The sequence below is a fragment of the Aegilops tauschii genome, chromosome 5, assembly GCF_002575655.3.
Source record: "Aegilops tauschii subsp. strangulata cultivar AL8/78 chromosome 5, Aet v6.0, whole genome shotgun sequence".
Taxonomy (NCBI): Eukaryota; Viridiplantae; Streptophyta; class Magnoliopsida; order Poales; family Poaceae; genus Aegilops; species Aegilops tauschii.
In genome coordinates, this window is record NC_053039.3 from 322169926 (window position 1) to 322192441 (window position 22516).

A 22516-nucleotide genomic window follows, 5' to 3' on the forward strand; every position below is an offset into this window, starting at 1 on the left:
CGGTGGCCACACTCTCTCTCTGATCACTGTTGGTCACAGATCCAGCCGGATCCTGTCCGCCGGGGAAGGTGAGAAGGTGCAACGTTCACGCGGTCGTCCTCGGTGACGGCTCTTACCGACTACCGGCGTGTCCCGATCAGCGTGCCTTGCATTCTCTCCCAAGCACCACTGGCTAGGGAGGGCCTCCGACCCCTTCTTCCTAACTGCCGTAGTGTGGGCAGATCCGGCCTCCCGCCGCCCACCTAGCGACATCCCGGCGACCCTCAGGTATAACTTCCTTCGAAACCGGCCTTGCTCTACTTCCCGAGCTCCTGACGTCGCTGAATTTATATCTTTTACTATTTCCCAAGTCGCCTCGTAGATAGGATCGATCGGCTGTCGAAAGCCACCTAAATTTTGACTGTTAAGAGGTAAAACTAGTTCATGCACTTGAATCTAGTACTACTTGGTTCAAACAAGGAAGAAAGGGGGTGGGGGTGGGGGAAGATCTGTTGCGTGAATCTAGGACTTGGTTGAAAGAGGAAATAATGGGGGCGAAAAGTAGCAGAGACTGGCTATCCAACTGGTCCCTTGTTCTAATAGAAAAATAAAGGGAAATGCAGTACAAACTCAATATAAACCCGATCTATTGGTTGAAAAAGGAAAGAAAGTGGGGACTGGGGGACAAGTCAACAGAGTAAGTCCAGCACTAGATTTTCTAGCCTCACATAGTATAAGGTGGCTATACCGAACAAAAATGGGACCAACCCAGATATCCTGTTCTGATGTTTGTTGCCCCGAGCCACTCTTATGTAATGCCACTGTTAAAATGTAGCAGTCGCACTGTTAAAAGTAAGGACACGTTAAACCAATATTGTTTTCAATGTAATGCCTCCAGTAATATGAATCAATGACACTTTTTTTCATGTCATGCTAAATTTCCCATTAAGATAAGTTGCTTCTTTTCGTTAGAAATGCAACTGTCCTGGTCCGCCTACTCTCCCGTGCCCAAATACCAACTCCGTAGCAGCTGTTAATGTAATGTTGCTGGTAAAATGAAGCAATGGCACCATTAATGTAATGACGTATTTAACATTTGTCATAGTTAATCCTAATGCCCACACTAATATCTGGAAATGTTGCTGCTTTAGAAATTGCTACTGTCCTTTTAGGATTGCCATTCAGATAAGGAACCTGCTTCTTTTCATTTGATGTATGTTTCATCACTTGTTAGTCACCCTCCTTTCCACCTTTTTTGTGCAAACAGAGATGTACATTTCACGCTTGATCTTAGTTGAACTGCACAAATGATATCCAAATTATAGTTGAACATTCCAGGAGCTTCACAACCAACCTTGATGTTGCTCAATTTTATCACAACTAATGAAGAATAAGCTCTGTGGATTTCGTTTTCCGATGGAAATGGAACCGGGGTTGGAGCCCTTTTCTTAAAAAAATGAAGAAGCTGCAGCTCATAGGACATTGCTTCATTTTAGGTGAACTGCACCAAAAGGTCCCACGAATTGAATCATCCATGTTGGTGACTGTTGTCATCCCTTCTATGATGGTGTTGACTGCAGATATGGTTCCCATCACGAGGTATGTTCCTTTTTGGTCTGACCGTTTGCCAAAGAACCTGCATGTTGAGTCTGCTCTTGTGCTACTGTTTTGGCACTGCCATGATAAAGCAATAATGTTATTATTTTGCACCTTAATCTAGTGGCACTATGAATTTGATGCAATGTTTTGGCACCGCTAGTGCCACTGATTTTTTTATATATCGAAAGAGGGGGTTTCCTCCGATTTCATTAAAGAAACGCTACCATAGAGAACCATTATCCGACAACATCTTAGTGTAGATGGGCAGTTATGCAACTACTACTAGACCGGACTGAGTACTAGCAGGAGAAAAGTTCGCCACATAAGCTAGGCAGGTAGGGGACGCGGCACCAGCTCGACTAAGTTTGGATTACAACCCAAATGCTACCACAGAAACATCAGGGGGGGAGATAGAGCCAGCTTCAACATCCCAGTCTAAGCACCCCCGGCCTCCATCCTTGTGACGCACGGTACACCTCGTTTGCCACCTGCTCGACCCTAGTGCCACTGATAAAATGAAGTAATAATACAGTTAAAATAGAGCGATTGTCCTCTCTATCATTTCATTTCCAATGTAGATAAAGAAAGTGCTTCTCTTTGTTAGTATATGTTTCATGAACTAGTCCCATTGTTAATTTTTAAGCGTTTCTGCAAACTAGGGTGCTTAATTTTAGTTGATCTGCACAAAAATAGAGATTGGAATGTCTCAAGGCCCCTCCTTGCACTACTGCTGTACACTGATGTTCATCACTGGCAGAAGGTGCATCGGGGAGACTTGGGTCAATTTCTAGTATGAGGCGTCGCAGGGCCCATCTCGCCCTCGCAGCATGGCATACTATGATACTATCGCAATATTTTCTTCTATTTATTAGTGTACATTTCATCAACTAGTGCCACTATAATGTAATCACGCTTTTTCATTATCTGTGCAAACAGGGTTATTCAGCTGCATTTTGGTGGAACTACACAAATGTACGGATGGAACCGGCATATATGCAAAGTGCGAGGTGTCCAAGTAAAAATTACCGACACCAACCATGCTCCATGCACGCATTGGCATCCACCACCACCAGTGGGATGTGTGGCACTCTCTGTGGACGGATCTTTCTCGGCAGCAAATCCTCTGACCAAATACTAGTAGCTTATATTTGCAGTTTTCTAGGGAGTACTCTTTTCTGAAAGAAGCACCAATCTATTTTTCTTTATTTGTACAGTGTCACAACTTTGACCCAAAGGTCCAGAGCTATTTTAGGGTGATTGGCGTAGTACTCGGAGACTGATTGTAAGCATGATTTTCATTAGCCGTCACACTGATTGTAAGCATGAGCAGATGGAAGATTAGGTTAGTGCAAAGCTTACCTTAAATCCTACCGCCGCCATTGAAATGAGGCAAGCATCGAGGGAACCGTGGAGAACGGTGGGGAAGCGATGTCGCGCCATCCAGCAACCTCTTGTTGTGGGAGAACAAATACTCCTGTGGCTCCGGCTGGCTCTGCACCCTCATGAACGGCACACCATACTCGATCAATTCGTTATCCTCTGGGTGCTCGACCTTCGACCTGTACGCCCACCACCTCCGCCTAACTTTCGCCTCGGGCGAATCTGTCTGCTCCATCGCCCAGAGGAGATACTCGATGAACTCGAAGGACTATGGCGTGACTGCCGCCGAGGAGTACATCGTCGCCGTCTCGCTCTTTCGCATACATTGCCACATGGCCCTCGCCGTCCTCGAAATCTCCCGTATTGTCAAACCAAGTAAGGATCTCGTTCAACCTGGCTAACTTTGCCTGGTCGCCACCGGCGATCTTCCTGATTTGCTGCCGCATCCTCTCCATAGATGTCCTTCTGAGTGGTCTGGTGCTAGCTTTGGAAGATGGGAGGAGAGACGATGGTCTTGCAATAGAGAAGAGGGAGAGGCGAGACGGTGGTTTTTGAATGGAGATGATGAAGAGGAGAGAGGGTGGTTTTGCATTGGAGAGGAGGGAGAGGCGAGACGGTGGTTTTGGAATGGAGATGATGGAGAGGAGAGGAGTTGGTTTTGTAATGGAGAAGAGGGAGAGGCGAGACGGTGGTTTTGGAATGGAGATGATGGAGAGGAGAGGAGGTGGTTTTGCAATGGAGAAGAGGGATAGGAGCGTGCGGCAGCGATTTAGGATTGGAGGAGAGGGCCGGCGCGCTGTGACTGGATCAAAATCAAAATCAATTTACTCTTCAATTAAGAAAGGGACCCCACATTAACTAGTCTCCCTTTTATTCTGGGTCATAATTGACCATGATTTTCACAAATAAAATATATGTTATACGTTGAAAAATAATATAGTTTGAAAGTACGTTCAGATACAAACCAAACGATACAATTTTTGGTGACATGCACTCACATTTTGCTTGTCAAATACAGTACATAGTCAAACTTTGACCCAAAATACACAAAACATAAAAAATACTTCCAAGACCAGCGCTGCTCCTCTCCTCTTAAACCACCGCCGCCCCTCTCCTGTTCCAATCTAAATCCAGCGCCGCTCCTCTCCTCTTCAATTTCAAAACCACCGCCCCTACTCTCATGTTCCAATCCAAAACCAGCGTCGCTCCTCTCCCGTTCTAATCCAAAACCAGTGCTGCTCCTCTCCTCTTCCATTCAAAAACCACCACCGGCGAGTGAAGGTGCTGTGGAGAAGTAGATCGATGGAGGAGTACAACCGATACGTGAAGATCCCAGACAGCGACCCTGTGAAGCTAGCTAGGATGTTGGAGACACAGTCTTGGTTTAACAACAAGGACCAACAAGCGGCGACGGCGACATCCATGGCCAAATATCTGCAATAGAGTGAAAAGGCGGCGATACTCCCGAAGGGAGTCGCGCGGGAGTACATAGAGCTGCTCCTCTGAGCCATGAAGCAAACAGATTCACCGAATCCGATCGTGAGGGAGCGATGGTGGGAGTATTGATCCCAGATGGAGCATCCACCAGAGATTGAAGGATCGAGCATCTACAGGGTGCCGTTTGTGAGGGTGTCGTGCTAGAGCACGCCGGTGCAGTCTTCGCCGACCGAACCCAACTGCAAGAGGAGAAAAGCAGTTGGCCCGACGACGCTTCCCCGCCATCCTCTCCATCGCCGTTCAAATCGTCTCACGGGGCGGCTGTCTGCCGCCGAGGAATAGGAGGGGACTGCCCCTAGCCCAATAGTCGGGCAAGTTGTGAATTGTCAGGAGGAGCTTAGGGTTGTCAGTATTTGCAGGTTGTGAATTGTGTTTTGTGTTGTGTATTTTGAGAGTACTTTCAGTTATGAATGTCTTTTGAATTTCAGATTTGCAGTATTGAGTATATGAAGTATTTTATGAATTCTAGAGATCTATTTTTAGCACTTAAAAAAATGTAGTTTCATAGGAGTATAAAAGTGCAGACAATGTGATTCTCAAAGAAGAAACTGCAAGTTTCAGTTTCAGATAAGAAACTGCAAGTCCAGTATCATATAAGAATCTACAACTTTCAGAGGCAGAGCATTTATATTAACACGGCCTTTTCAAACAGGGATAACATCATGTTGGAAGTTTTATTCATGGTCGAAAATGGAACTACCAGCCAGTTAACATCATGCTGATCAACATTCATGCATAGCACATCTTCATATGATGCACAGTCAAAAAGATATGCTATTTTCAAAATGCCACACAATGTCGAGTGTGCGAAAAACAGAGAAAATGAGGGAAGAAGTTTTGGTAAGTGTTGGATGTGGTGTGCGTAGATGACAATGGGGACCCACATGTCAATGATGGCAGAGGCAAAAAAATTGGAGATATTGTCCCTGCATTATGTGGAATCGAACCCGGGCGGAATAGCTGTCGGTAGTGTCACTTGGCCACTGGGCTAGTTCAGTACTTTCGTTACAAATAAGGCACTGCCTTAGGTGGTTCGATCTTTTCCTGCGCCTTGTGCACTCGCCGCGGCGCCGCTTTCTGCCGTTGTGAACATGCTGAAGAAACGAGAGGAATCTGGAGAGGACTGTACGTGGAGAGGCGGACAGTTGGGACCCACCAGGTCTATGGCCGTACGCAAGCAAGTGCCTCATTGAAAAAATACTTCCTCCTAATGCTATACTGACGTTGGGGCCCATGGGTTTGTCAACATAGTTACATTTTTAGGTGCTTTATCATAGTTACTAAAGGAGATAAATTCACAATGAAGCCGGGGAGCTGGCAGGTATCATTTATTATCACTTGGGAAGCAAGTATTAGCTGGGTTGTGGGCTGCCCCGTCTAGGCTTTCTTTTTTAACATGTGCAACCCACGACATGTCGGTTTTGTATATTCTGAAAAAATGGGATGAATATGTGCCACATTTTTGGAGGCTGAAATGTGGGCCAATACGTTGAAGCCAATGCAAGTCGTTGTCAACTTAGTCAACAAATGATTCTGACATTGTTAGCCATTGGATTTACATCCAACGACCGGCATCCATCTTCAATCTCTCGTCTTCTTCCTCCAGCGCCGTCAGGACCACCTGCTCCCGCCTCCTGCTGCTAGCAGCTCTGCTTAGCACGCTTCACTGTGAAGCGCTACCCCACCGCCGGCCAGGCCATCCCTCCACCCCTCCACACCTTCTGTTCTTCTCCACCGACTGCCGAACCACACCGCACCAGAACCAGTTAACCCTCGTACACCTCTCTGTCTGCGACTCCACTCCCGCGTCTTCCCATGTACGGCTCGTTGCTGTCCGGGGCCTCACCGTCGTCCACCACCTTAGATGCGCTCGGCCCGGCGTGGTCAACGAACGACATCTATCGGAAGTGGACTGTACTTGGAGAGGCTGACAGCTGGGTTCATGGCCGCACACAAGGAAATGCCTCCTTATTACACGCAAAATAATGATTCCTCCACCTGACATCTGGGACCCATCGGAAGGGCCTTTGTATTTTGCGAAAAAATGTTCCTGCCACTGACAGCTCGGACCCACCAGCTATATCTTCGCACGCAAGGAAGTGCTTCCTTATTACGCACACACAAATGAATACTCCCCTGCTAGCTGGGACACACCATATGGGAGGCTGACTTGTGGGCCTACTAAGTTAACGCGGACGGAGGGTTTTGCCAACTTAGTCAATATAACGATTCTAGCTCTAGTGACCGTACGATGTCCATCCAACGGCCGTAGTGCTTCTTCAACCTCTGGTCTTCTTGCTCCAGCCGCCCAAAGCAGCGCCTGTCGTGCCGCCTGCTTTTGCCTCCCGTGGCCGGATATGCTGCCGTGGAGGCCTCACCGCCCCCTACTACTCCCACCGCTGGCCATGCCATCCCTCTACTCACCCACACCCCCTGTTATTCTGCGGCGACGGCAGCCTCACACCGCAGCCGAACCAGTGAACCATTGTACTCCTCTCCGTGTGGGCATCCACTGCCGCGTCTTCCCCGGCTCCGCGTCATCTCCTTCCAAGGCCTCGTTGTCGTCCACCACCCTGGTGCTCTAGGCGAGGCATGGTCAACGTGGTCAAGGAACGACTTCCATCGGAAGAGTATTGTATGTGGAGAGGCTGACAGCTGGGTCCACGACCGTAGCAAGGAAGTGCCTCCTTATTACGCGCAAAATAATGATTCCTCCACCAGACAGCAGGGACCAACCGGACGGGCCACCGTATTTCATGAAAAAAAATGTTCCCCCTGACTGTTGGGACCCACGAGCTACATCTCCGCATGCAAGGAAGTGCCTGACAGTCGGGACCCACCTGGTCGAAGCGTACGTAGTGTTGTCATTCTGGTCAAGAACGTGTACATACATACGATCGGTCTGGAGCAAGTATGTACAAACTGGTCGATGTAGAGGTGTGCACGTGTCGTAGTAGAGGCGCGCACGTGTCATAGTAGAGGCGTGCACGTGTCGTAGTAGAGGCGCGCACTTAGCATGTACACGTACATACAGCGGCCAGGGTGCAAGAAAGTAAATACGGCCACGTACATACATACGGGCGGGGTCTCGAACACCTACTCGCGCATACGTACGGCCAGGGCTCGTGTACATGGCTGGGTCGGAACGGAGAAACTGCGTCGTCATCGTGTTCATGGGGAGGCAATGGAATGCGTCGTGTTCATCGGGAGGCAACGCAATACGTCGTGTTCATCGGGAGCCAACTGGCTTGGACGGAACAGCCGATGGAAACGAGGCTTGGCGTACCATAGAACGGAGGAAACGGCCTTGTGTTCGACCAGCCACGGTCAAAACGGGATCATGTTCATTGGGAGGGGTCTGGCGTACCGCGAAATGGAGGAAACGGACTTCTCTTGGTCGAAACGGGGTCCTGTTGATCGGGAGGGGTGTGGCGTACCGCAAAACGGAGGAAACGGACTTCTCTTGGTCGAAACGGGGTCCTGTTGATCGGGAGGGGTGTGGCGTACCGCAAAACGGAGGAAATGGACTTGTGTTGGAGCGCTACGGTCGAAACGGGGGTCCTGTTCATCGGGAGGGGTGTGGTGTACCGCAAAACGGGACTCCACGGGATACGATTCATCTCCACCGTTGACCTCCTCCAGCCTCCACGGGCTACTGTTCATCCACCGTCGACCTCCTCCAGCCTCCACTTGCGACTGTTCATCCACGGGCTCCTGTTCATCCACCCTCCACCGCGCGCTCCTCCACCGGCTATTGTTCAACCAGCCCTCTCCACGGGGTCCTATTGAACCACCCCTCCACGGGCTACTGTTCATCCAGCCCTCCACCGGCTACTGTTCAACCAGCCCTGCATGGGGTCGTCCTGTTCATCCAGCCCTCCACGGGGTCTTGTTCATCCACCCCTCCACAGGGTCCTATTCATCCACCGGCTCGATCGATCGGGGTACTATTCATCCAGCGGCAACACCACGGGGTCCTGTTCATCCAACCCCCCACCGGGAACTGTTCATCCAAACCCCCAACAACGCTCACTGTTCATCAAGAGGTAGCATCGATTGGCTTCAGTTAGCAGCAGTAGCGAAGGAATCACTCAGGTTCAGTTAACATCAAGGGATCGTGTCGGGTGGTAGGTGCGACATATGCCAACGGGTGGCTTATCATTGTTGGAGCCAGTAAGACATCGCCGGTGCCTGGAAACTGGATAAGGCGAAGACAAGCATGCCGGTGAATCTTACCCAGGTTCGGGGCTCTCCGTGGAGATAACACCCCTAGTCCTGCTCTGCGGGGTCTCCGCATGATCACTAGATCAACACAAGTAGCTACAAGTGCTCCTTGAGCAGTTTGGCTAGAGGAGGAAGAAAGGCAAGGCTAGCTCTCCTCTTCCCTCTACGTGGTGTCTAAAACTATCTCAGAGATCAACCCTTTGCATGGGTGCCCTGGGGGGTTTATAAAGGCCTACCCCCTGGGGATACAATGGTAATCCGGCTGGACGCGGGTCCCAGCCGTCAGTGTCTGTGTTCGCCGGCTTCTCCGCCGGCCGTTGGGGCCCGCCGACTGGTGGGTCCCGCCGGCTACCGGCCTCTTGGCCGACAGGTCGGCCCCACCGCCCGGGGGTCTTGTCGGTGGCTGGTTACTGTTGCCTCGCCCCTGATGACGAGGGCTTTGTCGAGGTAAGCATGGCTACAGTGCCGCCGCCTCGCGGGTTCTCACTGTAGCCTTACCTCATCTTGTCTCCTTAATGATGCACATACTTCGAGGGAGGGAGGTTGCTGGCTATTGGGAGCCGGCTACGCCCCAGGCCGACTAGGGGAGCCCTGGCCGCGTTCGAGTGTCTCTCTGGTTGAAGGGGCCCGCCGCCCGCTGGCCGTACTGGCGCCTGTCGTGGGTGGCGTCATGGTCAACATGGCAACAGTGCCGCGCTGGACGGGGGATGGCTGACCCGTACGGCGCACTGTGGCCATGCATGCTCCGGGATTCGGGGGTGGCAGGCTGTACTGTGGCCACGCCCCGTCTCATCACCGTTATGTGGGTGTAGCCCTTGAGGGCGCAGTCTTGGCCGGCTTCCGGGAGTCGGTCTTCTTGTGGCCGGCTTCTGGGAGTCGGTCTTCTTATGGCCGGCTTCTGGGAGTCGGCCTTCTTATGGCCGACCTCTGGGAGTCGGCCTACTTATGGCCGGCTTCTGGAAGTCGGCCAGCTTATGGTTATCTTCGGGAAGGTTTTTCGAGGTCGGGTCGCCTTCCGGTAGTCGGCCTGTGAGATAGCCGACCAGGGGAAGGCGGCCCTGTGTATTGGATGCTTGAAGGCCCGATCGGCCTGATAATTTTCAAAGAGCCAGGGGGAGTCGGTTAGGCTACCCGTGGCCATTTACTCCGACAGTAGTCCCCGAAGCTGGTTGGGCTTCGAGGCTCAGAAGAGGGCGAGAAGCTCGATCGGCTTCCTATCTTGAAGAGCCAGCAGCTAGGAGCCGACTTCGGTTGGGTGTGCCGTTTTGGCGAGATTTTGAAGTCTGAAGGCGGGAGTCGGCTAATGCGCACACCGGGTCGCGGGCCGGCCGCTCGCCACCCGCGTGCCACGTGGCACCTTCCGACTGAAAAAAGCCTGCCAGCCCACGCGCGCTATGGGACGCCGCCGCAGGCCAGGGCCCACCACTCCCACGCCTAGGCCCAGGCGCGGATTCTTCGTGGCCCAAAGCGGGCCGCACGCCTTCCGGCGGCAGTTTCTGCACGTCGTTACGGCGCAATAATCGCGGGGCGTGGGGGAGTGGGCGCAGTTAATCCCACGTTCCCCCCCCCCACGCCTCGCCTCCTTGCCTTCGCCGCACGAGGCTATAAGTAGGGGGAGGAGGGGAGCGGCAGGCGCTCACACGCTCACCCTCGCTCCGCCATTTTCTTCCTTTCCTTCTCCGCCGCAGCAGCCCTTCGCCGCCGTGCCGTCCCTCTAGTCTTCGGACTACCCCGCAGCTTCGCCGCCGCGGGGCCGTGATTTCGCCGTCGCCGCGCCCTTTCTCGTCAGCTTCTTGCCGTCATGCAGCACGGCGGAGACTGGGACGGCTCCAACGTCCACGCGGACCACATCGACTTCCTCCGCAAGACGCGCCGGCTGCCCGGCGAGGACCAGGTGCGGGTCCGTCTTGCACCGAAGAAGGAGATCTCACCGGCGCCGGAGGAAGGCGAGCGGGTAATCTTCCGCTCGCACTTCCTACGCGGCCTCGGCCTGCCCGCGAGTGCCTTCTTCCGCTCCTTCCTCGAATTCTATCAGCTCCAGCCGCACCACCTCACTCCAAACACGGTGGTGCTGCTGTCCGCCTTCGTCACTCTGTGCGAGGGCTTCCTCGGCGTCCTTCCCACCCTCGAGCTCTGGGGGGAATTCTTCCAATCCAAGCTTGGCACCCGCATGCAGGGCGTGCCGGCTTAGAGCGGCGCCTTCATCGCGGTGCGGAGGCCGGCAGCCGACAACCCCTTCCCTGCCATCAAGCTGATCCAGTCGGTGAAACTCTGGCAGAAATCGTACTTCTATGTGAAGAACGTCGCCCCGCAAGGCGACTACGTCAATTTTCCGGCTTACGCAGCCGGCCCGCCGGCTGGGAGGTGGCCCCAGTGGTCCTATCGGGCCAGGACGCTGTCGCCGCCTGGAGCCGCCGCCGTCGCCCGACTCCTGGTAATGATCCAGTCGCAGGGCCTGACTGGGTCCGACCTGCTGGCCGCCTTCGTGGTGCGCCGGGTGCTCCCACTTCAAGGCCGCCCTCATTTGATCTGTCAAATGAGCGGCCAACTCGATCCGAGTCGGATGTGCACCAAGGAGATGCCTCATGACGAGGTGGCTCATATGGTGAACTATCTCGCGAACTGCAAGCTCTCCGCAGAGTGGCAGTTTGGCAAGGAGCCGTACTCCCATGCCAATCCCCCGCCTATGGTATGCTTTCTTTATCTTCTCTTCTTTAGTTTTGTCTCCAAGTTTTTCTTGGCCGACTCTGACCAGCCGGCACGTCTTGGCAGAGCCCTCTTCTTCGACCGGCGGCCGGGACAGCGGGGGCGGATCGCCAATTTCTCCCCGACCGGGCGGAGCATGACTTGGAGGACCCCGACTTGGGGGCGGCCGCTATGGACGATAACACCGAGGCAGGAGGCGGCGAAGCAGGCGGCTCCGGGCTTAGAGCCAGCTTCGACGACTGGCTGGAAGACGACGAGGCGGAAATCGTCCCGCGCCGCCAGCTGGCGTCCGACCATGGCGCGGGTTCATCTGCCGTGCCGCCTGCTCGAGGTGGCACGCAGAAGCGCCGGGCCGCGTCGGGCTTGTTCGGGAGTCGGCCGAAGAAGCCCAAGAGCGGGGCGGTGGCGACCAGGCGGGATGAGGCGGCCGCGAAGGCGGCACGCTTCCGCAAGGTGGTGAAGCAGCCGCAAACGGTTTCGGCGTAAGTGTTGATTCTCTTCCATATTCCTTCTTCTTTTCTTATCAATTTCTAAATCCTTGTCTTGAGTTATCAAACAGGGCTCCGCTCTCTCTTGAGCGGATCGCTGCCGCCTCCGTGGTTGGATCGGCGGGAGGATCCTCAAACGCCCGCCGCGTGGACCCCCTTGCCGAGCTTCAAGCGGCAACGGAGCGGAACGCGCGGGAGGAGCGGGAGGCGGAGGAGCTGAGGGCGGCCGCTGCCAAGGCGGCGCAGGAGATGGCGGAGGAGTCGTCGAAGGCAGAAGCCGACGCGGCGGCCAAGGCTCAGGCGGAGGCTGCAGCCGCAGCGGCAGCGGCGGGGGCCTTGCTTGTCACCCCCCTGCGTGTCGTGGCGCCCGAGATCTCGGAGCACCCACCGGAGGAAGCCGGTGGCGACCTACCGGGCATGGAGAGGGAGGAGGACGACGTCGTCGTCCGTGTCGGGACCCCGATTCCAAGTCACATCGATCTAGCTGGTAACACCTCATATCACTTTGCGGCCTCACGCACGGTATTCCCACGGGTGTCGCCTTACCAAGGCCCGGGACCGTTTGCGCCTTTTGGCTCACGTATATGACAATGTCGCTAGCATCCATATGACAGAGAACCCGGGCCGACATGGCTAGTCGTGAACCCAAAGCGGCACTAACGTATGGGGACAGGCATACATGAATCAACATCGAACGTGTCGGTCAGCAGCGTGCGAATCCGGGCTGTAGCACTGGGCTAACAGGACTCCGGGAACCCGGGCTGTAGCAGGCTAGGCAGGACTCCGGATGTCACCGCGTGAAATTTCCCCGAAGGGACAGACACAGGAACAATATGAAACACATGCCGGCCAGTCAAGTGTCCAGAGCAGTAGTGCTGGGCTAGCAGGACTCCGGTGAACCGGGATGTAGCGGACTACTATGGCTCAAGGAGGCACTAGACTACATTTCCCCATAAGAGAGGCTGCTAAGGATAGACAACTAGATTGTCGGATCCCACACATACCAAGCATTTCAATCATACACACAATATGCTCGATATGTGCAAATACAACATGGCATCACAACAAGACTCTACGACTCAGAGTATTTATTCATTAGGCTCCGAAGAGCGAGATATTACAAACATGGGTCTCATGACCCAACATTCAGAGCATACAAGTCAAAGCACATGCGGAAGCTTAACATGTCTGAGTACAGACATCTATAAATGAAAAAGGCTGAGAAGCCTGACTATCTACCAGATCCTGCCGAGGGCACAAGATCGTAGCTGAGGTAACAAGCTAAACGTCGAAGTCCACACGGAACTACTAGCGAGACTGACTTCTCTCTGCAAAACATAGAATAGGCAAACGTGAGTACGAATGTACCCAGCAAGACTTACATCAGAACTATCTACATATGCATCGGTATCAACAAAGGGGGTGGTGGAGTTTAACTGCAGCAAGCCAGCTTTGACTCGGTGGCTATCCTGAACTACGACTGCAAGTAACTCTTTTGAGGTGGCGCACACGAGTCCACATATTCACCATATCAATACACCACTATGGATCCGCTCCCGTCTCCCTACGAGAACGCCATCCATAGCACTCACGCTTATCTTGCGCATTTTAGGGTATCCACTTTCACTTGTCTATGAACTGTACAGGCAACCCAGAAGTCCTTTACCGTGGACACGGCTATTCGAATAGATCATATTAACCCTGCAGGGGTGTACTTCGTCACACACGCTCTCGCCACTTACCACCATGTACACGTCGTGTACCTCGGCAACCTTCAAGCGGAAGCCTGGCGAGGGAGTCGGCCACGACCTGACTAACCACACAAGTCTCTAGTCCAGGTTTATCGCCTATTCGGGTTCCATCCGCAAGGAGATCCGGCCGGGGTGTCGCTCACGGCCCCAAACGATGTGTGCAGGGTTCCCGAGCCCACCATCCGGGTGCCACTCGGTACACCAGGCCACGTGTGCCTAGTCTGTCCCAAGCCCACCTGTACCGGGTGCCACTTGGTAGACTACTAACACTACCTACAAACACCAGAAACTAGTTGCAACTCCTGGACAGAGATCCGGTTGATTAATAAGTCGAGAGGGGCACTTAAGCATTCCAATGTGTGGTAGTAACTGTTCATGGATCACAAACACAGAACTCAGTTCCTGAGGACGGTTTCAATGAGACAACCCACCATGTACTCCTACATGGCCTCGCTACCTTTACCAAATCGTGTTCACACACTTAGCTCTCAACAGTAGGACATGTTCACCAAATTCCAATTCATTCCCGATGAATCAGACCTGACTCAACTCTAAGAAATAGCAGGCATGACAAACAAGCATGAATGAGTAGGCACATCAGGGCTCAAACAACTCCTACTCATGCTAGTGGGTTTCATCTATTTACTGTGGCAATGACAGGTCATGCAGAGGATAAAGGGGTTCAGCTACCGCAGCAAGTAACAGATGAATCGTTGTTGTCCTAATGCAGTAAAAGAGAGCAGGAGCGAGAGAGTGGGATTGTATCGGAATGAGCAAGGGGGTTTTGCTTGCCTGGCACTTCTGAAGATAGCATTGAGTCTTCAGTAGTGTCAACGATCACAACGCCGGAACATCGTCTACCGAGAGGGGACAAATACCGGCAACAGAGAAGAAATACAATCAATGCAATGCACAATATGATGCATGATCATGACATGGCAATATGCTGTGGTTTGGGCTAATGCAGCTAGCACATATTAAATGGAGTTGGTTTGAACCTTAAGTTCAAATTCAAACTCCATATAAGACATTTCAAATGCCATTTATTCAAATTGTCATATATAGTGGTTGTAAGTTGTTCAAACATGCATGAGGATGCCATAAACAGATTCTTTGGATTTTTCTGATAATTTTTCATATATGAATCATTTCGTTTGGAGTTATAGATTAATTTCTATGGGTTTTTGAAGTTTTAAACATTTTCTGGAATTTTCAGATTTATTACTAAATAAGAAAATCCCAGCAAATGTATTTATGACGTCAGCAGTGTGTCATAGCGACGTCAGCAGTCAACCACGGTCAAACCTGACGGTGGGACCCGCATGTCATTGAGACAGTGTTGAACTCTGGTTAACCCCGCGTTGACTCTGGCTTTGACCCGCTGCGGGGCCCACTGTCAGTGACTCTAGGGGGTTAGTTAGCGCTAATGACGGTGCCACGTCACCAACCACCGGAGTTGGACGCCGGCGACCAAACCTGACGGCGGAGGATCGCCGGAGTTGCTCGGGACGGCGCTACAGGCGGTGATTTGCGGCCCGGTTTGGAGCTACGGCGAGCTGGCGTTCGCGTGCATCTGCTAGGGCAGACGGGAGGGGCTGGGACGGACCGAGCTCGCCGGAAGCGAGCTCGCGGCGGCGGCCGGAGCTCGGGCACCGACGGGTTAGGCGCCACAGCGCGTTTCGAGGCGAACTGGTGGGGTCTGCGGCTTCCTGAGGAAGCGCTGAGCACGCCTACGTGCTCTGGTGCGGCGTGCGGGTGTTGCAACCGCGGCGGCGACATGGCCGGCGGCGGGGAGCGGTCGGCTCTGGTGGTTGATGCGGCTAGGGGGCGAATCACGCAATGAGGCAAGGGGGAAACGGTGCAACGGCTCACCGCGGTTCTTCTGGTGCTGCTGGCGAGGCAGGGGAGGCACGGGGTCCGGCGAAACGATGGTGGGGATCACCGGCGCCCGAGGTCGAGATCGGCGGCGTTGGAGATGCAGCAAGGCTTCTGGCGCCGCGTGACTCGATGGAGAGGACGACGACGTCGTGGCGGAGCTCGTGGTTACGTCGGAGAGGCGCGGGGAAGGCTGTGGGTGCGGCAACGGCGAGCGGTGGCGACGAGCTCTGCTCGGTTGTCGCGGGAGAGAGACAAGGGAGGGGATGAGCATGGAGGGAGGAGTGAGAGGGCCCGGGGTGACACGTGGCGTCGTCCAGAGGGGTCGGGGAGGCCAACCAAGCAGGAGGTGGCCAAGCGCGTGGGCGCGCGCGGCGGCCACACGCCCTCGTGCCCACTGGCACGAGGAGGAAGACGACAGGCGGGAAGCTGGGCTGGGCCAGCCTGCTGGGCCGCCAGCTGGGCCGCCTGAAAGGCCAGGTAACTCCCTCTCTCTCTCTCTTTACTTTCTATTTTAGTTTCTGTTTTCCCATTTGTTTTAACTCTGTTTTGATTTAGTCTCTGCGCTAAATCATTTTATATGCTTCTGGTAAATTTTTGTAGGGACTATTTGGATTATTCCAGAGCCCCTCACATTTACCCAGAATTATTGGACATATATAAAATATATAACATGTATATATATCCAATGCAAATAATTATTGCATTAGCTTCAAATGCCCAAAACAAATATTTATGAGCTCCTAAAAATATTGGTTTGAATTTTAATTCTGGCCAATATTTCCATAGGGAAACATGAACATTTTCTTGGACCTATTTGAAGCAATATTTATCTTGGTCTTTTTCAGAAATGATTTCTGAGGCTTTCACATGTCCCCATTTCAAATTCATTGACATTTAAACATGATGCACACATGACTAGCTAGCCTAGAGCAAACCAGAACTAGGGATGTGACAGTCCGGGAGAGGGAGGCGGCACCGCCATCGCCGACTGGGGCGGACCGAGGTGGCCGACTTGACGCGCCGCCCGTGCGGCCGGCTGGAGGTGAGCCAGCCGCGAAGACGGACCTGGTGGTCCGGTCGTCATCACGCCAGCGCGCGGGGAAGGCGACTTCGGCGCCGGACCCGCAGAAGGCCGCGGGCTCTAGCTCGTCGACCCTGGATCTGGAGACAGCCAGCGCCAGCTCGGGGTGGACACCGGGTGGTGGGACGGCCATGGTGAACGTGGCGGCGCAAGAACTCCGGAATCGGCTTCTGTCCCAGGCCGCCGTGCTGAGGCAGTACAATGACGAGTTCCTCGCGACACGGGCGGCCATTCGGGTGAGCCTTCCCGCTTTTTTGTTTCTTGATCTTGATTTCTTCCATGGGGGCGCGTCAGCGCACCCACTGGGTGTAGTCCCCGAGTTCCAAGTCGGCTGCTGAGCAGGCGGCTTGGAACTTCTTAGTAGACTTTGATTACTTATCTTTCTCTTGTTCGCTTCTCTGTCCGACTTGCAGGACTACCATAACCTCCTCGCGGCAGCCTTCAACTCCCAGGCTCGGGAGTTGACCCAGAAGACCGCTGATCTAACTAAGAGCCGGAGTAAGTGCTTCATCTTCTATCTCACGTGGGGGCGCGTCAGTGCACCCACTGGGTGTAGTCCCCGAGATTCGGGCCGACTGCTGAGCAGTCGGGTCGGATCTTTCCTGACGACTTCTTTCTTATTGCTTTTTTCTTCTTTGCCATATCTGCAGAGGCCAATGCCAGCCTGAGGGAGCAGCTGGGTGGGACCCAGACCGCCCTTCGCGCCAAGGAAGCCGAGTTCGACGCCTTGGTTCAGGAGCGTGACCGCTTGGTCAAGAGGCTGGCCGACCAGGAGGAGAGCCACATGGCGGCCCTGAAGGCGGTGCAGGACAGCGAGGCCGCCCTCCAGACCGAGTACGAGACCGAGGTGGCGAGCTGGGCTGAGGCAAGGCAGTCGCTGATCAGCGGCTACGGCCGGATCGAAGACTTGGTTGACGGTAGGCCGCCTTCTTCTTCGTTTCTTGCTTGCCGCTTGCCATTTAGTCCATTCTCTGACTTTGTGTTTTCTCTCTTTCTTTCTTTCTTGTGCAGAGTACTTCCCTGGTTACTCTACCGCCGCCAACCAGGTCGTCGAGGCCCACCGCGAGGTAAGAAGGCAAGCCGGTGTGGAGATCGCGCCGAATGCTCGTCGGTCGCTTGAGGAGCAGCTTCTGGCGATCCAAGCCCGCCTCCAGCCGGCTCGCCGCATGCTCCGCCGTCTTCTGCGCGTTGGGGCGCAAGTGCTGGCCGCCCTCTGGCCCGGCGAGGCGGTTCCCCGTACCCCCAGTCGGACTGCCGACTGGCTGGAGGTAGCGGTTGGCCGCTTCGAGGCCTGGAAGGCTTCTGCAGCTAGGTCAGGCGCCAGGCGGGCGCTGGAGTTCGTCAAAGCCTGGTATCCCGAGTTGAGCTTGGACCAGCTGGCCACCTGGGGGCAGGAGGCCGACGAGGAGTTGGAGGCGGTGCGGCCGGCTATCATCCAGCGCGCCTCGGCAATCGCCGACTACACCGACACCAGCGCCTTTGCTCCTAAGGTGGATGATAACGACATTGCTTAGTCGGAGGAGTGGTTCGGGCTGAACCCGGCGGATGGTGAGGACTCAGCGGAGGAGATCGCCTCCAGCGACGAGGGCGAAGAGGAGGAGGGAGAGGATTGTGAAGACGTCATGCCAGACGGTGGAGCAACCGGCCAGCCTCAACTTGATCGTGCCTCCAGCAACGAGGCGCGTGCGAGCGCGCCGCCTGTAGCCGGCGATGATCAAGCCGAGACTCGCCAGCTAGCCACTCCTCCAACCGGCACTGCCGTCTCCACCGACCAGCCCGACTCGCCTGTTGCGCCCTTAGTCTAATCCGCTGCCTTTGCTTTCCTGTTTATTGCTCTTGGAACAATGTTTTGTTAAGTTTGCGCAGTTCCACCCAATGGGGCTGTATTCAAATTATGTTGACTGCCGGCCTATTGAAGGCCTTTTGTGTAAATATAATCATGCATGTGTTTGGCTTCCCATTGTTCTTGCTTTTCATCCTTTGGTTGTTTCCTTTGCCGCCCTCCCTTGGTCGCCGCCTTCCCAGCCGGACAGCTGCTCTGCAGTCTGTGGCTGGAGAAGTGCTTTGCCGGTTGGGAGGGCAAGTACTCTAGCTTTCTCGGATTGTAGCGAAGTGAATGGGAAGCCGGCCAGCCGGCTGTTCTGATAGCCGGTAGGTGTGGTGGGAGGCCGGCTTTTGTTATATAGGTTCGTTAGTCCTTAGCCGTTTTTCGTGTGGGCATCCTTTCCTGCCTTTGGCTCTTGCCAGTCGGACAGTCGGTTCTTCGAGCTGCGACTTTCAATAAGAGAGGGCTCGGGTGCCGGCACACTACTTGTCTGACTGCAGGTAGAACTTTAATATAACTCAAGGCGGCCAGTCCCCGGGCCGACTGGTCGAACCCGGTGCCAGATTGAAAATCAAATGTAATAGTACATTCATAGGTATGGCACTTGTCATTCATAGATAAAAGAGGGTAGTCCCTGAGTGCACCTCGGGGGGGGGGGGCGCGTTGTCTTGTACTTAATACAAAAGGTAGCGTGATACATACTGCTTTTAACTGTAAAATCTTCTCAGGAGATTGGCGTTCCATGGTCGTTCTGACTCCTTGCCGGAATCACCCCTCTTGCGTGCCTTCGGCTTCTGTGCGTCGATCATGTAGTAGGAGTCGTTGCCTAGGGCCTTGCTGATGACGAATGGGCCTTCCCAAGGGGCCGAGAGCTTGTGGTGGCCGGCTGTTCGCTGGATCAGCCGGAGCACAAGATCGCCTTCTTGGAAGGATCTTGGCTTGACCTTCTGGTTGTGGTAACGGCGCAAACCCTGCTGGTAGATGGCGGACCGGCTGAGTGATAACAGCTGGCCCTCTTCCAGCAGGTCGACACCATCTTCTCGCGCTTCCTTGGCCTCCGCCTCCGTGTACATGGTGACCCGAGGCGAGTCGAACTTGATGTCAGTTGGGATGACAGCCTCGGCACCATATACAAGGAAGAAAGGAGTGAAGCCGGTTGACTTGTTCGGGGTAGTACGCAGACTCTAGAGGACAGCCGGCAGCTCATCGAGCCAGCAGCCGGCCGAACGCTCCAGTGGTACGACCAGTCGGGGCTTGATGCCGGAGAGGATGAGGCCGTTTGCTCGCTCGACCTGGCCGTTTCACTGCGGGTGGGCAACGGACGCTATGTCCAGTCGGATGCCCTGTGTCGCACAGAAACGTGCCAGTGCTCCCTTGGCAAAATTCGTGCCGTTGTCGGTGATGATGCTGTGTGGTATACCATAGCGAGTGGTGATATCTGCGATGAATGTCACCGGAGTCGGCCCGTTCAGCTTCTTGATTCGCTTCGCTTCAATCCACTTGGTGAACTTGTCCACGATGACAAGCAGATGTGTCATGCCGCCGCGGGCCGTCTTGAATGGGCCCACCATGTCCAGCCCCCAGACGGCAAAGGGCCAGGTGAGGGGGATGGTCTTGAGTGCAGAAGCCGGCAGGTGTTGATTGGAGCTGAAGACTTGGCACCCTTTGCAGCATTTGACTAATTCCTTGGCGTCTTCCAAAGCAGTCAGCCAGAAGAAACCATGGCGAAAAGCTTTGGCGACAAGTGATCTTGAGGCCGCGTGGTGGCCGCATTCTCCTTGGTGGATATCCTTGAGGATTGCTATGCCCTTCTCTGGCTCGACGCAGCGCTGGAAGACTCCAGTGACGCTACGCTTAACAAGTTCTCTATTTATTATGGTGTATGCTCCGGCTCAGCGTTGAACTAGTCTTGCCGAGATCTCATTAGTCGGCAGCTCTCTGTTTACTAGGAAGTTGAGGATGGGATGGGCCCATGATGGAGCTATGACTTCTTCTATTGTCAGTACGGCTACTGTGACCCGGGTGGGTGGGTTGGGTGGTGAAGAGTTGGAGTCGGCCACCGCCTGTTGTGTCGTTGCAGTCCCCGGGCCGGGTTCTGAAGTCCCCGAACCGGGTGCGACTACGACAGTCCCCAGGCCGCCTATCGAAGTCCCCGAGCCGCCTGCTGGGTTTCCCAAGTTGAATCCGACTGCATCAGGGGCAGGCGGTACGAAGATGGAGTCTGATTCTGGAGACAGCTTGACAGACGGTTTGAGGAGGCGTTGGAGAGAGACGCCGGTTGGTATAGCTTGTCGGGTGGAGCCGATCCGTGCCAGGGCATCTGCTTGCTCGTTGTCGGCCCGTGGCACGTGGAGGAACTCGCATCCTTCAAAGTATCCGCTTATTTGCTGGACGAGGAATCGATAGCTCGCCATGTTTGCGTCCTTGGCGTCCCAGTCGCCAGATGACTGCTGGACTACCAAATCCGAGTCGCCATAGCACAGGATCCGGCGTATGCCGAGTTCTTTGGCTAGCCGGAGCCCGTGTATGAGCGCCTCATACTCGGCCACATTGTTGGAGGCGGCAAAATGAATTTGCAATGTGTATCTGAGTTTGTCGCCCTTGGGAGAGGTGAGGACATTGCCGGCTCCCAAGCCGGTGCGCATCTTGGATCCATCGAAGTGCATCCGCCAATGAGTGGAGTCGGGAGCCGGCGGTAGGTACTCGGTCTCGGCCCAGTCGACAAGGAAGTCGGCCAATGCTTGGGACTTGATGGCGGTGCGGGGCTGGTAGAAGATCGTGTAAGGAGCCAGCGCAATGGCCCACTTAGCCACCCGGCCGGATGCATCCCGCTGCCTATGATCTCGGCAAGCGGGGCAGTGCATACGACCGTGATGGGATGCTCTTGAAAGTAGGGCTTCAGCTTCTTGGGGGCAAAGTACACTCAATAGCACATCTTCTGGTAATGCGGTTAGTTTTGCTTCGAGGTGGACAGTACTTCGCTCAAATAATATACTGGCCTCTGGACCAACTAAGCTCGGCCTTCTTCTGGGCGTTGGACCACAATAACTGTACTGACCACTCGGCTAGTCGCAGCAATGTAAAGGAGCATGGGCTCTTTCTCAGTCGGCGCTGCCAGGACAGGCGGTGTGGTCAGCATCTTCTTCAACTCGTGGAAAGCTTGGTCTGCTTGGTCGTTCCACTCGAAGTGGGTGGACTTCTTCATGAGTCGGTACAGGGGGAGAGCCTTCTCTCCTAGCCGGCTGATAAAGCGGTTTACGGAGCCCAGGCACCTGGTAAACTTCTGAACATCTCGCAGCTTGGTAGGAATCTCCATTCTCTCTATGGCCTTGATCTTCACTGGGTTGCACTCGATGCCGCGTTCGGAGACCAAAAAGCCTAGAAGCTGGCCGGCTGGTACTCCGAACACGCATTTCGCAGGGTTGAGCTTGATCTGAAATCAGCGCAAGTTGGCAAATGTTTCTCTGAGGTCTTCCAGCAGGGTGCCGCGCTTCTCCGTCTTCACCACAATATCTTCTACATAGACGTGGGCATTTCTGCCGAGTTGCTTGAGGAGGCATTTCTACATGCAACGCTGAAAAGTGGCACCGGCATTTCTCAAGCCGAATGTCATAGTCAGGTAGCAGAAAGCTCCGAATGGTGTGATGAAGGCGGTCTTCAGGCGGTCGGCTGGATCCAACTTGATCTGGTGGTAGCCTGAGTAAGTATCCAAGAAACTCAACAGCTCGCATCCAGCTGTGGAGTCTATCGCTTGATCGATTCGTGGTAGGGCAAACGGATCTTTGGGGCAGGTTTTGTTGAGGCTGGTGTAATCTATACACATACGCCATTTATTGTTTTTCTTCAACACCGGGACCGGGTTGGCAAGCCATTCTGGAAAAAACACCTCCATAATGAAGCCGGCTGCCAGGAGCCGGGCTATCTCTTCTCCTACGATCCTTCTCTTCTCCTTCGACAGTCGGCGGAGAGGTTGCTTGACTGGTTTTGCGTCCGCTCGGACGTGTAGCTTCTGCTCGGCGAAATCCTTCGGAACACCCGGCATGTCCTTTGGGGACAATGCAAAGATGTCCCGTTCTCACGGAGGAAGTCGACGAGCTCGCCTTCCTAT